Here is a 14070-nt window from a genome sequence, read left to right on the forward strand (position 1 = left end):
CCTGAAGGTGCACAAGTGCATGGGACCCAATGAGATCCATCCGCAGGTCCTGAAGGAACTGGCGGATGAAGTTGCTAAGCCGCTATCCATCATATTTGAGAAGTCGTGGCAGTCCAGTGAAGTTCCTGCTGACTGAAAAAGGGGTAACATAACCCTCATTTTTAAAAAGGGAAAAAAGAAAGGCCAGTCAGTCTCACTTCTGTACCTGGGAAGATCATGGAACAGATCCTCCTGGAAGCTATGCTAAGGCACATGGAGGACAGGGAGGTGAGTCGAGACAGACAGCATGGCTTTACCAAGGACAAGTCCTGCCTGACCAACCTAGTGGCCTTCTATGATGGAGTGACTACATCAGTGGACATGGGAGGGGCTATAGATGTCGTCCATCTGGACCTCTGTAAGGCCTTTGACACAGTCCCCCACAACATCCTTCTCTCTGAACTGGAGAGATACAGATTTGGTGGGTGGACTGTTTGGTGGATGGGGAATTGGTTGGATGGTCATATCCAGAGGGTAGCAGTCAACAGCTCAATGTCCAGATGGAGATCGGTGACAAGTGGTGTCCCGCAGGGGTCTGTATTGGGACCAGTACTGTTTAATATCTTCATCAATGACATAGACAGTGGGATCGAGTGCACCCTCAGCAAGTTTGCAGATGACACCAAGCTGAGTGGTGCAGTTGACACGCCTGAGGGACAGGATGCCATCCAGAGGGACCTGCACAAGCTTGAGAAGTGGGCCCATGTGATCCTCACGAGCTTCAACAAGGCCAAGTGCAAGGTCCTGCACCTGGGTTGGGGCAAACCCTGGTATCAAGATAGACTGGGGGATGAAGGGATTGAGAGCAGCCCTGCCGAGAAGGACTTGCGGGTACTGGTGGATGAAAAGCTGAACATGAGCCAGCAATGTGCGCTCGCAGCCCAGAAAGCCAACTGTATCCTGGGTTGCATCCAAAGAAGCGTAGCAAGCAGGTCCAGGGAGGTGATTCTGCCCCTCTCCTCTGCTCTGGTGAGACCTCACCTGGAGTAGTGCATCCAGCTCTGGAGCACTGCATCCAGCTCTGGAGCCCTCAACACAAGAAAGACATGGACCTGTTGGAGTGGGTCCAGAGGAGAGCCACAAAAATGATCAGAGGGATGGAACACCTCTCCTAGGAAGAAAGGCTGAGAGAGTTGGGGTTATTCAGCCTGGAGAAGAGAAGGCTTCGGGGAGACCTTATTGCAGCCCTTCAGTACTTAAAGGGGGCTTACAAGAAAGATGGGGACAAACTTTTTAGCAGGGCCTGTTGCGACAGGACAAGGGGGGATGATTTTAAATTAAAAAAGTGTATATTTAGACTAGATATAAGGAAGAAATATTTTACAATGAGGGTGGTGAAACACCGGCCCATGGCAGGGGGGTTGGACTAGATGACCTTTAAATGTCTCTTCCAACCCAAACTATTCTATGATTCTATGATTTCCCCACAAAAACACCCCTGTTTTAAAACTGGTCTGCCCAAATCGTCCTGGTGTTTTAGCTCTTTGCTGATCTGTCCAGGTCTTCAGCTTGGAAGTAAGCAGCCTAGTAAACCATTCTAAATATGGGTAATCCATGGCTTTTATATTCAGAAGACATTTTGGTGGGTGATACTTCATCATAAAACATTTCAAACTATTGAAATGAGCCATGAGAAAGAGTTCCTTTTCTCTTCTAAGCTTCAATTTTGAGATTTCCCATTTGGCTAATTAATATGTGTTATGTCTACTTCAATCAAAACAGAAAACGTGACAATACTACCCAGAGCAATTTTATTTCCCTTTTCAGGAAAATATCTACAGCTACCACTGCTAATATTATTTCCTTACAGAACACTTGTTTTGGTTTTTTGTTTTCTTTTCTTTTCTTTTCTTTTCTTTCATGACACATAGTTTTTAAATACTTTTCTTGACTAAAATTGAAAATTACTGTTGGACAGATCTTTCTATAATATCAGTCTCCCTCATCTTGTGGTTAGACAGGTGTTATTCACATTAAAGAACATTTATTTCTTACTCAAATGCACAGGAACTTCACTAGGAAAAGGATATTTGCACATGAGTAGAAAATATCAGGAACCTATACAAATAATATTTATTAGACCTTCTGAATCAGGGGAAACACCATCTGCTTGTTAGATACAGCTTTCTATGAAAGAATATGCAACAAATAATTTGTGGAGACTCTATTCTTCATGACTCAGCTAAATAAGGAATGCTGTGTTTTCTTCTCACAATTTATAATGAGAACAAAAAGCCCAAATTGTTGAAAAAAGACATTTATGTTTTTAAATGTACTACTTCAGCAATTTCTAGGGAGTATAAGTGTGAATAAATGCAATAACTTAAGTTCACAGTGTTTACTGTGGCATAATAACACTGGCATTGAATGAATTTGGTGGGAGAGACAAAGGAAATAATTGATGAAAATGCAATTAGAAATGTGACATAAAGTTTTAGAATAAGAAGCAAAAAATATCAGTGTGATGGTGAACATAGTGATTTTGTTTGTGACACCTTTTAACTTCAGAATACGTTATAGCATATTTGCAATTATGCAATATTTATGAGATTCATTTCTTTTTCTAAGATCCAATGCCTTTGACTTGTGCACAAACTAGATGACATCCATGCACAGTTGATGTAGGGCTTCTTTTGCACAATAGGCATGCATCCTTAATACACATTTCATTGATCTGATACTAAAAGAGAATTAGTGTATTTAAAGACACATTGTCAACCCTTCACTTTTCAATTTACATCTTCTTTTATTGGCACAAATATCAATTCAGTATAAGATTCAACTTAAGAAGTTATTTTTAAATTGCATTTCTCAAGTCATGAGCTTTCACTTTTCTTTCTTCACTTACTAAAACTGACAAGTATAATTTGTCTGCAGAACAAATGAAATCATATATTGAGTTTGGTATTGATCCATTATCAGTACAGGCAAGAAGATTGCAAAAATTTTTCCCATTAAAATTCTGCTTTTGTTTCAAAATCTCTGTAAGTTTTAGGCTCCCCAGTTTACAAATATACAAAATGGTGTGTGTGTTTCAGCTGGGGGAATCTATAAGGAAGGGGGAAAATAGTAATTCTGAACAGATAACAGCTCTCTGAGATGCAAAAATACCTGTTGATTGCATTAATAAATAATGTTTCATGGGATATGCCAAGATAAGGACCATCACTTTAGAACAATAGTTTAACTGGGAAAAACAAAGCAGCAGATTGACGGAAGTACATTTCTACATTAAGTGGACTATTCTGAGTAAGGCTATTCAGAATTTTCTTGACAAAAATTATTTTCTCAGGGGCAGATATTTTTGGTGAAATTTATTCATTTCCTTCAAGTTTTCATCAGGGTGGTCTTTTTGGTACATAACTTTGACCACTAGTAAGAAGAGTAGAAGTTCCTACAACACAAGAGGTTTGCCCTGGAATTTGTTTTTTTCATTCCAGTGAAAAATTAAACAAATGTTGAAATCTCAAAAGCTGCTATACAGTCATGTCTGTAGAGATTTAATTTTCAATAATTACCCCTGAGTATTTCTAAATAGTAGATTTCACTATGAAATTGAACATCATCACAGAAGGGACATTATATAAGAACTGTTTGGAACAGTTACAGAAGGAGGGGTACTAGCCTCCATTCACAGTCTTCATAACCGCCTTTATACTTAAAAAATGAGAGAAGAGATGGTCCAGACGCCTCGGGAGTGAATAATTCCAGGACACAGTGGCAATAGGGGACTGAAGAAGTGAGTGAATTCGGTTCAGGTTGAAGGCTGACCTGTGCCCATAGATAAGTCCACACGATGAACTAGGACTGATTTTATCAGTTTCTGGTTCTATATAAAGACTCTTCACTGAGAAAAAGCAGGCTGAGGTTTAGCAATATGAATCAGAAATGTCTTGGTCCAAACACCCCAAACATACAGGAGTTAAACACAGGGGTACCGAAGTCAAGCTAGTATAGGTCAATTTTTTTCAGCGCTTTGAATGGTAAAAGAAATTATTTGCAGTAGCTTTGAACTTGAATAAAAAATTACCAGGACTTTGGTATCTACTCATTTGAAGCAATGAAAGGCAAACCAGAAGTTTTAGTACATAACAGAAGAACAGTTTAATACAACTTTTTTTATGGTGAGTTAGACAAACCTTCCACTCTGGAGCCCTGCAGGAAGATAAATTGCAATAGTGACAATAAATGCTGAAAAATAATTTTGACTGTCTGTAGTTCTGCCCAGCCTTGGGCAAGACATTTAGTCTTTCACTATTTGTAAATGCAGACCTGTGAGATAAACAAGTGGTATCACACACAGGTAATGTTCCTTAAGTAGTGTGCAAGGTAGTGTTATATATAATGAGTAGTTTTTTTCAGTGCATACTTAACAATCGAAATAAATGCTTTTATCTCTCATTGCTTACACAGATAAGATTTAATGAGAAAGAATAATAATAACAGAATGAAATATGTAAATGTATACAAAATGGAATGTGTCTTCCAATCCTTGCATTGAAAAAGCTCCCACCGAAAGGAGCTTGTATAAAATAAAGACCAAGCAATAACTCTTGAGGGTTACTCCAATATCCAATGTTTATTTGAATAGGGCTGAAGTGCATAGAAGAAAACTACTGAAAAAGAGAATGGGATAGATTGTCCTTTTTTATAGGCCCCTGGTGAGTATTTTTCAACCTATGGGTAGTGACTTTAAACTACATCTACAGTTTTTATGTGTTATAGTCTTTTAAAATGTATTTCAGTTCACAATGGGCTGCAGCATTTCATAGGTATTGGTATATTACTATACAACATCACATGGTTTTGTCAGCTATTCACATGGATGTCTCATTAAAATTGTGTAACCATTTTAGTTAAATGGAGGTGAAAAATGTATTCACTTCCGTTCTGCTCCTTAAATTTAGCATTTGATTAACTCAGACAGTAAGTTCCTATCTCCTAGTGCCTTTGGGAGACTTGAGTGTGTTTATATTTACACTTGACGTTCTGTCATCCTTTCCACATTATTTCTCTGTGTTTGTTTCCAATCCTGTGAGCTTAACAGGCAGCAAAATTGTAAAATCATATGTCCCAAGAGCTAAGTGGGGACTCAGTTCAAATTTGTCGACATCAAAGTCTTTAAGTGGAAAGCAGTTTGATATACATACAGTTTTCTCTTTTAGATTACACTCCAGTGACATGTTTTGGTTGTGACTGACTTGCACTAGGCATTACAAAAATGTAAAATGTGTTGATTAAATAATCTAACGACAAAGTCAAAACAACTTTCATATATGAGGATGAATAATCACTGGCTGCCTTTGCCTATAGTTTTACCCCGGATGGCTTTTTGAAAACTGATCTCTTTGACTACATGTTATGTAAATAATGTTCTTGGACATTTCAGTATGAAACGTCTCCGTAACTGACTATTTATAATGAGCAAAAATAATAACTGTTTTGCTGCAAATTTCCGTGATTAAGAAAATAACATTTCTTGCAAAATTGAATTTACAACAACAACATTGGAAATTGTTGCTGGATTGAGACAAATTCTTTAATTACATTGAATTTGCTTATGAAGTTTATTTCATGGCTGCAGTCAAGCTATATGATAAATAACAAGTATATCTAGCCAACAGCTGATCTCAGAACCTTAGTGATAGGGATGGGTTTTTTCCTTGATCGTACTGACAGGTTAAATAGTTTCCTTTGGGTACAGAGAGTTTGAGATTGCTAAAGGCTCCTCCAACTCCTGATAACTGAGCGTTTGATGCTAAAAAAAAATCTTTTTTCTTGAATTGTAAAAGGATTTATAACAAGTTAATAAATGTTTGACATTTAGAAATGTACATTGAGCAATCAGTGACTGGAAGTAAGATTATACAGAAAATGGCTAATACGTCTTAACTGTATTGTAATAACCAAACACAATAAAAATACTCCCTCCCCTGCTGATTTTTCTCCTGTCATCTGGTAAAAAGCAGAGCAGTACAGCAACACACAGCTCTCCCCTCTGACCTTACTTTGCAGTAAGAACCGTTCAACTAGGATGATAATGATAGCATAGGTACAGAAGAGGAAAATAGGGAAAAATCATAAAGCAAAGGTAGCAAATGTCAGACTGACAAGACTTTTATGTATCACAAAGCCCACAGAGGAAAAATGTCTTGTCTTAGTAAATCTGCCTCTTTCACTACAGCATATATCTCTAAAGAGCATTGACTGCTGCAGCACACTGGACTAGCAAAGGAACTCAACTATAATTGTACCATGTAACTGAAATTGCTCATTGCAAATGAAAATGACTTTCGGTCAAGAAGAGTGATAGGTGTGCTATCAAACAATCTAATAAAATCTATTCCTTTCCTTCACCAGCCAAGGTTTTCTGGGAAGTAGCTTCATAGAAGGCAAGCACAGTCCTGTCTCTCATATTCAACTAAGAAATCAATTATAGCTACTCATTATGCAAAACAGGTTGTATTTTAAAATGCCCTGTCAGAAACAAGGAAGTAATATTATTTGATTTCCAAAAATAAAGTGCAAGAGAAAAAAGTGCAGTTGAAGTAGCAGTATATTACACTATTCTATCATGCAATTTGACCCTGATGTGTCCTACACCACCAACTTAATTTCAGATTTTCAAAATTCACAGTTACACAAGTAACTATATGGATGATGTTAAATAACATCAGCTACAGCATTTCCTGTTGTGGATTTTTGTTGGAAAACCAACTTTACAGCAGGTATTATCCACATTCATCTAAAGGCTATCTGTGTGCTCAGGGAAATATTTTATTACATTATTTCATCACTAATGTTCTCGATCTGATTATCTTCCAAATGTGAGCATAGATATATTTCATGGAAACCTGCTCAACAACAGTATAAACAATATCTGCAAATTGCAAAGAACATTTTTCAGTCCAAGACCCACCAAACACTGATGTGTACTCAAATATACAATCCTCCTGGAAACTTCATTCATATTGAAGCAAAAAGTACCAAAGAGGACAATTTCAGTATTTCAGTTTGTCTGGAGGTTTTTCCTAAATGGAAATTAAATATATGTGCACATTTTTCCATAAAGCTGCGGTTCCCTAGATCTGAATATTCTGTACTCATTTATAAATGTGAAAATTGGTATAAATTATATCTACTGCCAGCATGAGCTTTTTTTTTTTTTTAAATCAGAATATGCACTTTGATGGAAAAGGAGAAAGAAAAGCCTATAGATACATATTAGAGAGGAATTAGAATCTCATGTTCTTGCGGCATCGATTTATGAGAAGGGATAAAGGAATGCTTGGGAGTATTTTATTGGTAGTTGAATGGTTGACATGGCTTAAAACACTCTCCATGTTTTATAAAGGAATCCAGGCAAACAATGTATTCATTTTCTCTTCTCAAAACAGCACAGTAAGTGTTGGGTCACCTTTTCCATCAGGGGTTAAAGAAGTGGTGAAGAATGCCTAAAATGAGACCTAAGTAAAGGTATACAAACCTGGCCTTCACCATTGTGAGTCCTCTTTGCGGTCAGGTTCCTTCTTTTGCTTTTACCATAAACCGGCTTTACACTCAGCATTACAGGGTTCAGAAGCAATCTTTTATTTAGAAAACACAACAGAAAATAATCAAATGGTTTTGCCTCTCTTCCAGTCTGTCATCACATGGTTTCTGTTCAACTTTCCTCTCCAAAGGAATCTTCACTGTTGGTTGACTGTGACAATTTAAATAATCTTGAAAGGTAACCATTATTTAAGCAAAATCTCTAGTTTTAACAGGAGATATAGAAAATTCTTACAATTCACAAACTACAAGAACTGGACAAGAATCAGAATTTCATTTCCCAGGAATGCCAATATTTGATTTTAGAACCATCCAAACATGTATTTTAGAACCAAAGAAATGCTTAAATTCTATATAATGTGGACATTTTTTTTTGTACAAAAGTAAAACCAAAATGAATTTCAATGTCACTATTAAGAGAATATGGACATAGCCTTGAAAACATACAGACTTCTCTAATATAAAAAATGTTGACATATACCAGTACAAAATATTTTAATCTTATTAATTTTTTTAAAGGAAAATGAGGACTGTTTAAAAAAAAAATTGAGACAGTATCATTTTGACAGGAATTTATTTCCGTACTTGGACTTCCATGCTGCAGTCTGCCAAAACTTCAAGCAAGTTTCCATAGGTCTCTTTCAAAATTAAATTTTCATGGAAAAAAATTATTCTCAATAGACTTTTAACACAGTATCAAATATAATTATGCCTCGTTAGCAAGACCCACAATTTGAGGAAAAATTCTGGAACCTAGTTTTACGTTTTCAGTCAAATGCTTCATATACTTCATAGCTCTCCTTCCTGACTATTCACTGACAGAAATTGATAACTCAGGTAATGCATACTTCTACTTTTAAGAAAACACTGTCTTTCAAGCTTTACCTTACAAGATGCTCATGCATGCAGTTGATACCATGAGTTTTCCTCTAGTTACAACCTCCTTTTCTGAAGTAGGGAAAAGATCCCAACTCCCTATGTAGTCCAATTATCCAGAAAGTTATTGTGTGCCTTTCACTCCTAGTGATTGCAGTAAAAAAATGAAAGAACCTATGAGGCATTTTTACAATGGCTGTAGTCAGGTATAGCTATTTTGCCAGATATACTTTACAGTCATTGGGAGCATTCTGGGGTTTGTGGGTTTTTTTGAGAGGGAGTGTGATTCTGGGAAACCTTAATTCGGGTGCTCTGAGAAGAACCTCTTCTCTCTATTGACCGCAGAAGAGCCTAAGGACATTAACATTTATAGTTCAAAAGTACTTCACAAAAAGTGCCTATCACTTCACAGTACCAAATCTGACACTAATTTTCTTCATGTTTGTTCATTTAGTTTGATGTAAATGAAAAAAAAAACCAAACCTATAATCATGTTTTCACTTTAACAAAGTTCTTAAAGACCTGCATATCTTCACTCTGACATAAGCAGAAAAAAATTCTTGCTTGACTAACCTGATGTCCTCCTATGACAAGGTGACCTGCTTAGTGGATGAGGGAAAGGCTGTGGATGTTATCTACCTAGACTTTACTAAAGCCCTTGACACCATTTCCCACAGAATTCTCCTGAAGAAACTGGCTGCTCATGGCTTGGATGGGCATACTCTTTGCTGGGTAAAAAACTGGCTGGATGGCCGGGCTCAAAGAGTTGTGGTGAATGGGGTTAAATCCAGCTGGCGGCCAGTCACAAGTGGTGTTCCCGAGGGCCCAGTTCTATTTTAATATCTTTATCAATGACTTGGATGAGGGCATTGAGTGCTCCCTCAGTAAGTTTGCAGACGACACCAAGCTGGGCAGGAGTGTTGATCTGCTCGAGGGTAGGAAGGCTCTGCAGAGGGACCTGGACAGGCTGGATCGATGGGCTGAGGCCAACTCTATGAGTTTCAACAAGGTCAAGTGCGAGGTCCTGCACTTGGGTCACAACAACCCCATGCAACGGTAAAGGCTTGGGGAAGAGTGGCTGGAAAGTTTCTCAGAAGAAAAGGACCTGGGGGTGCTGGTTGACAGCTGGCTGAACATGAGCCGGCAGTGTGCCCAGGTGGCCAAGAAGGCCAATGGCATCCTGGCCTGTATCAGAAACAGTGTGGCCAGCAGGACTAGGGAGGTGATCGTGCCCCTGTACTCGGCACTGGTGAGGCCGCACTTCGAATCTTGTGTTCAGTTTTGGGCCCCTCACTACAAGAAGGACATGGAGGTGCTGGAGTGTGTCCAGAGAAGGGCAACGAAGCTGGTGAAGGGTCTCGAGAACAAGTCTTATGAGGAGCGGCTGAGGCAACTGGGACTGTTTAGCCTGGAGGAGGCTGACGGGAGACCTTGTCACCCTCTACAACTACCTGAAAGGAGGTTGTAGTGAGGTGGGTGTTGGTCTCTTCTCCCAAGTAACTAGCAATAGGATAAGAGGAAATGGCCTCAAGTTGCACCAGTTTCGATTGGAGATTAGGAAAAATTTCTTCACTGAAAGGGTTGTCAAGCCTTGGAACAGGCTGCCCAGGGAAGTGGTTAAGTCACCATCCCTGGAAGTATTTAAAAGACGTGTAGATGCGGTGCTTAGGGACATGGTCTAGTGGTGGACTTGGCAGTGCTAGGTTAATGGTTGGACTCATTGATCTTAAAGGTCTTTTCCAACATAAATGATTCTATGATTCTGTGATTCCATGGTCCTAGCTAAAAAGCATAATTTGTCTTCAGTTCTGAATTTTCATATCTGCTCTCCTCATCAAACCCAAGCAGCTCAAGCTCAGGATTCAGGCTGAAAAGAAAAATCCCACACACACATTCTTACATTTAGAGGGAGTTTCCCTAACCTTTAGAACCTCTCCTGGGTTCAGAGACAAAGTGGACTAGATTTGAGTTTTCATCTTCAGTTCAGAGATGCTCATTAAAGGAAATGGCCAATTTAGAAGATCAAGGGACAAATTCACATGAATGTTAGCAGGTGCAACTCCATTGACTTTAATGAATTCAGACTTACTTATGCCAGACATATATTTGGCTCAAGAGTCTAATAGAAACAGGAAAATATATTATTTAAATTAAAAAAAAAGTGAAAACATATAGTTTAATGTCCTGGTGTTATCATTTATTTTTAATTCAGGAGAGGAGTTTATAACTCTTCTACTGTGTGGCACATTTAACAGCTACTTTGTAGCTGACTGTGTCTCATTTTAAAACTTCATGGTCCCTTATTCTTTATTTTTAAGTGTATTAAGTAAACAGAATGCTATGAGATGGATCACCAGTCATCTTGTATTTGCTATTTATTTTACTTATGTCTACGTATCAGGAGCTACTGGAGTTCCTCCACAGCCGTTCCTTCATCCTTTTCACTGAAATTAACACTTTTCTAATTTTCTTTTCTAGTTTTCTTTTTCTACTTCACCTTCTGGCTAGCAGGCGCAGTCTAACAATGTTTATTGCCACAACCAAGAGTTATTTGCATGTTCTAGAGGTAAACCTTTGCTGAAGACTCTGTGGGTCTGGAAGGCTACAGCATCATCCTGAAAACGCAGTGTCACTGTGACACTGTGCCTAGGCGTACCCAAGCACTCCTGCTGTGCACCTTCCCTCACGGACTTTCTGGACACAACCAAACCTCACCCTGTGGTAGTTGAACTTCTATTAGTGACAGATTTAGCCAGGTTAAGGTTAAGGTTAATCCAAACATTTATAACTTTGTTAAAGCTGTGGATATGTCTGAAATATAACAGAGTAGAAAACATGCTAGAGGCACCTGGGACAACAAAATAGCATAGTCCCAAATTATCCAGGGTAGTTAACACCTTTGATATCCATGAGAGATAGGTGCCTGAGCTTCGTGCTTCAGGGGTAACTGTGGTATAAAAAATGTTGGATTAAAAAAAGGTTTACTAAATAGTTGGTGTTTAACATATTAAAAAGAAATAAAGTCAGTAATCGAAATAATTTTAAAATATTGTATTATCACTTATTAGTAATAAGTGTTTGTGACTTTATTAGTAATAAAGTTCATTAGTTTTAGTGGTTAATTGCACTCTTTATCAGTATATATTTGTATACATATCAATATATCCTGCCCATACCAGATCATATTTTCTCTCTTTGTAATTTTGACACAGCAGTACTTGATAGACATAAAAAGCCAGTAAAATAATCCATGAAAGATTCAGATTTTAATTTTCAAATTTCTAGCAGTTCTAAGAACAATTCCTAGGTTCTTTTTCACACCAATAATTTCAAAACCTTATGCATATTTTTTGTAAGATCGCTGGATCTCTCACTTCCATAAAATGTCCTAAGAAGCTGTTTGCTTACTGGATGTATAGTGTGATCAGTAAAACTTTCACTGGAGAGTCTAAATGTGTTTAGTCTACTGCTCTCAAAACAGTGAGCTAGTTAGCCAAATCATTTTCAAATACAGTTTTTGCTTACAGGTTGTCAAATGTTTCTTTTGTCCACTACAAAAACTATTTCTTAAAATCAAGCCATAAGTCCTAACAAAGAACATGGTGACAATTTTGCTTTACTTTCATTAATCTTTCATAATGGTGTAGATTACAGTTTCAACATCATTCTCTGTTCTTTTTGTGGGGATTGTTTTGTGTTGGGTTTTTTTTCCCCTATTACTTCTTATACATTCTAAGTATAGCTTAAATTGTAATGATATTAATGATCTGCTTTCTATATTAGAAATTTGCAAGCAGAAATCTTGTTTACTTCTAAGGAAAAAACAAACAAACAAAAAAAGAATTATCTTAAGTAGGTAGTATACTTTTACATAAAATTTCCCATCTATTTCAATTTCCCAACCATTTCGATCTCTGTATTATGCAGATAAAGCAGCTCTTTGCTCTGCCATATATGCAGTAATATCCTTTTTATTACAAGTGGTTATCTTTAACCATCTTAAAGATTTGCTTACGGTGACAGTTCTTTGATTTGTAAATTATTTGTTGTATTGCAAGTCTTGAAAAATATAATTTTTTGCAGAGTCTGAAATTGAATGAAAAATATTTTCAAATTAAGAGATAAACCTCTGTTAGGATTGAATTACTGTGGAGATTACACTTAAGGTAAAAGAGACAATGACAATGCTGCATATATCCCTGGATATAATATAACAAACCCAAATTAACAAATTCAGAAATAACAAATTCAGAAATAAAGTTGAATTTAGAAGAAACCCAAATACATTGCACTACATAAATACATAGTTAGGCATCAAACAGTTTGAGAGAAGATCTGAAAGACATACTGAAGATAATGCTATTATCATGATTAAGACATTTTTGCATTTGCAGATCCACATTAGAAAAAAATATTTTGAAATGCAGTTAATTTGCTTTTGCTGCACTTACTCCATTTTATCACTGTGTCCAAGTTCCATGTTGCTTGCATATTCTTACATCCATCTACATCTATTCAAACATCCATCTGTTTGGATTTTTTTAGATTAACAGTAACTCTAGGTTCCCCATAGTTTCAATAATAGATTGAGCATAATTACGAGGTGCATATTACTTTAAATTACTGTATGTATATATGTACATACCTAATATGCACAGCTTTATTTTAACATTGACTCCAGGATATATCATAGTTTAGGGGGGTTTTTATATGTAATTATTAAACAATAACTCATCACAGTTCTTTTACCCCTCAAATACTAAGTAACTTTAATGATATTTAAATAGCTTATATGGCTAGTTTCATCTCATACTGAAGAAGGCTCATGAATTTTAAATCCTAGGGTTAGTAGGACAGTGTTGCTTCTGAAACTTACTACCACCAGAAAATTTTCAAATGGGGAAAATATTGTTAAATTCCAGAAAATCTTTTCCAGAAATTGACAGGGTCACCAGTGGGAAAACATGTGGCATAGAAAACTCCAGTTGAAATTGTTCAATTCTGACATAGGTGTCAGCAAATCTAGTTTTTAATTATTGTAAGTTAATAATCACATGTATTTTTAGATTATTAATGAATTAATTCCAGATAAAAAGACTGTATATTTAGGGAGAAAAGGCTGGAGACTTCCTAGAGAAGGGTGGTTGCTGCTCTGTCTCCAACAGAGACAGGAGGTTGCCCTGTTGGGAGGCATAAGAGAAAAAACATACAATGGAAAAGTGCACATCAGGGTCCCACATTTTGTTCTGGAAAATCTCATACAGTAAAATGTGCTGTCCTTCACATTTAAAGCATAGTAGGCTTGTTTAACCTTCAGCACACTGACTTGAACCAATAGACTATACCATTAAACTGAACAGAACCAGGACATTGACTTAATTGCTCACCTGCATCAGTCCTACCACATAACTGCTGGCATGTTTCCTTCCATTACTTTTGCCAAAAAGCATTCTTGAGACAATGCCCAGGCACCAGACGAGAATATCAGGTACCTTGAATCATTTCCAGTGCACAATATGAACAAATGTCAATCACCTTTGGTCCCTCTATCCTACAAATCCTGAAATGGAAACAGCACACAGAAAATAATATTTATATACTACA

This window comes from Calonectris borealis, chromosome 2 (assembly GCF_964195595.1).
Source record: "Calonectris borealis chromosome 2, bCalBor7.hap1.2, whole genome shotgun sequence".
In the NCBI taxonomy this organism is placed as follows: Eukaryota; Metazoa; Chordata; class Aves; order Procellariiformes; family Procellariidae; genus Calonectris; species Calonectris borealis.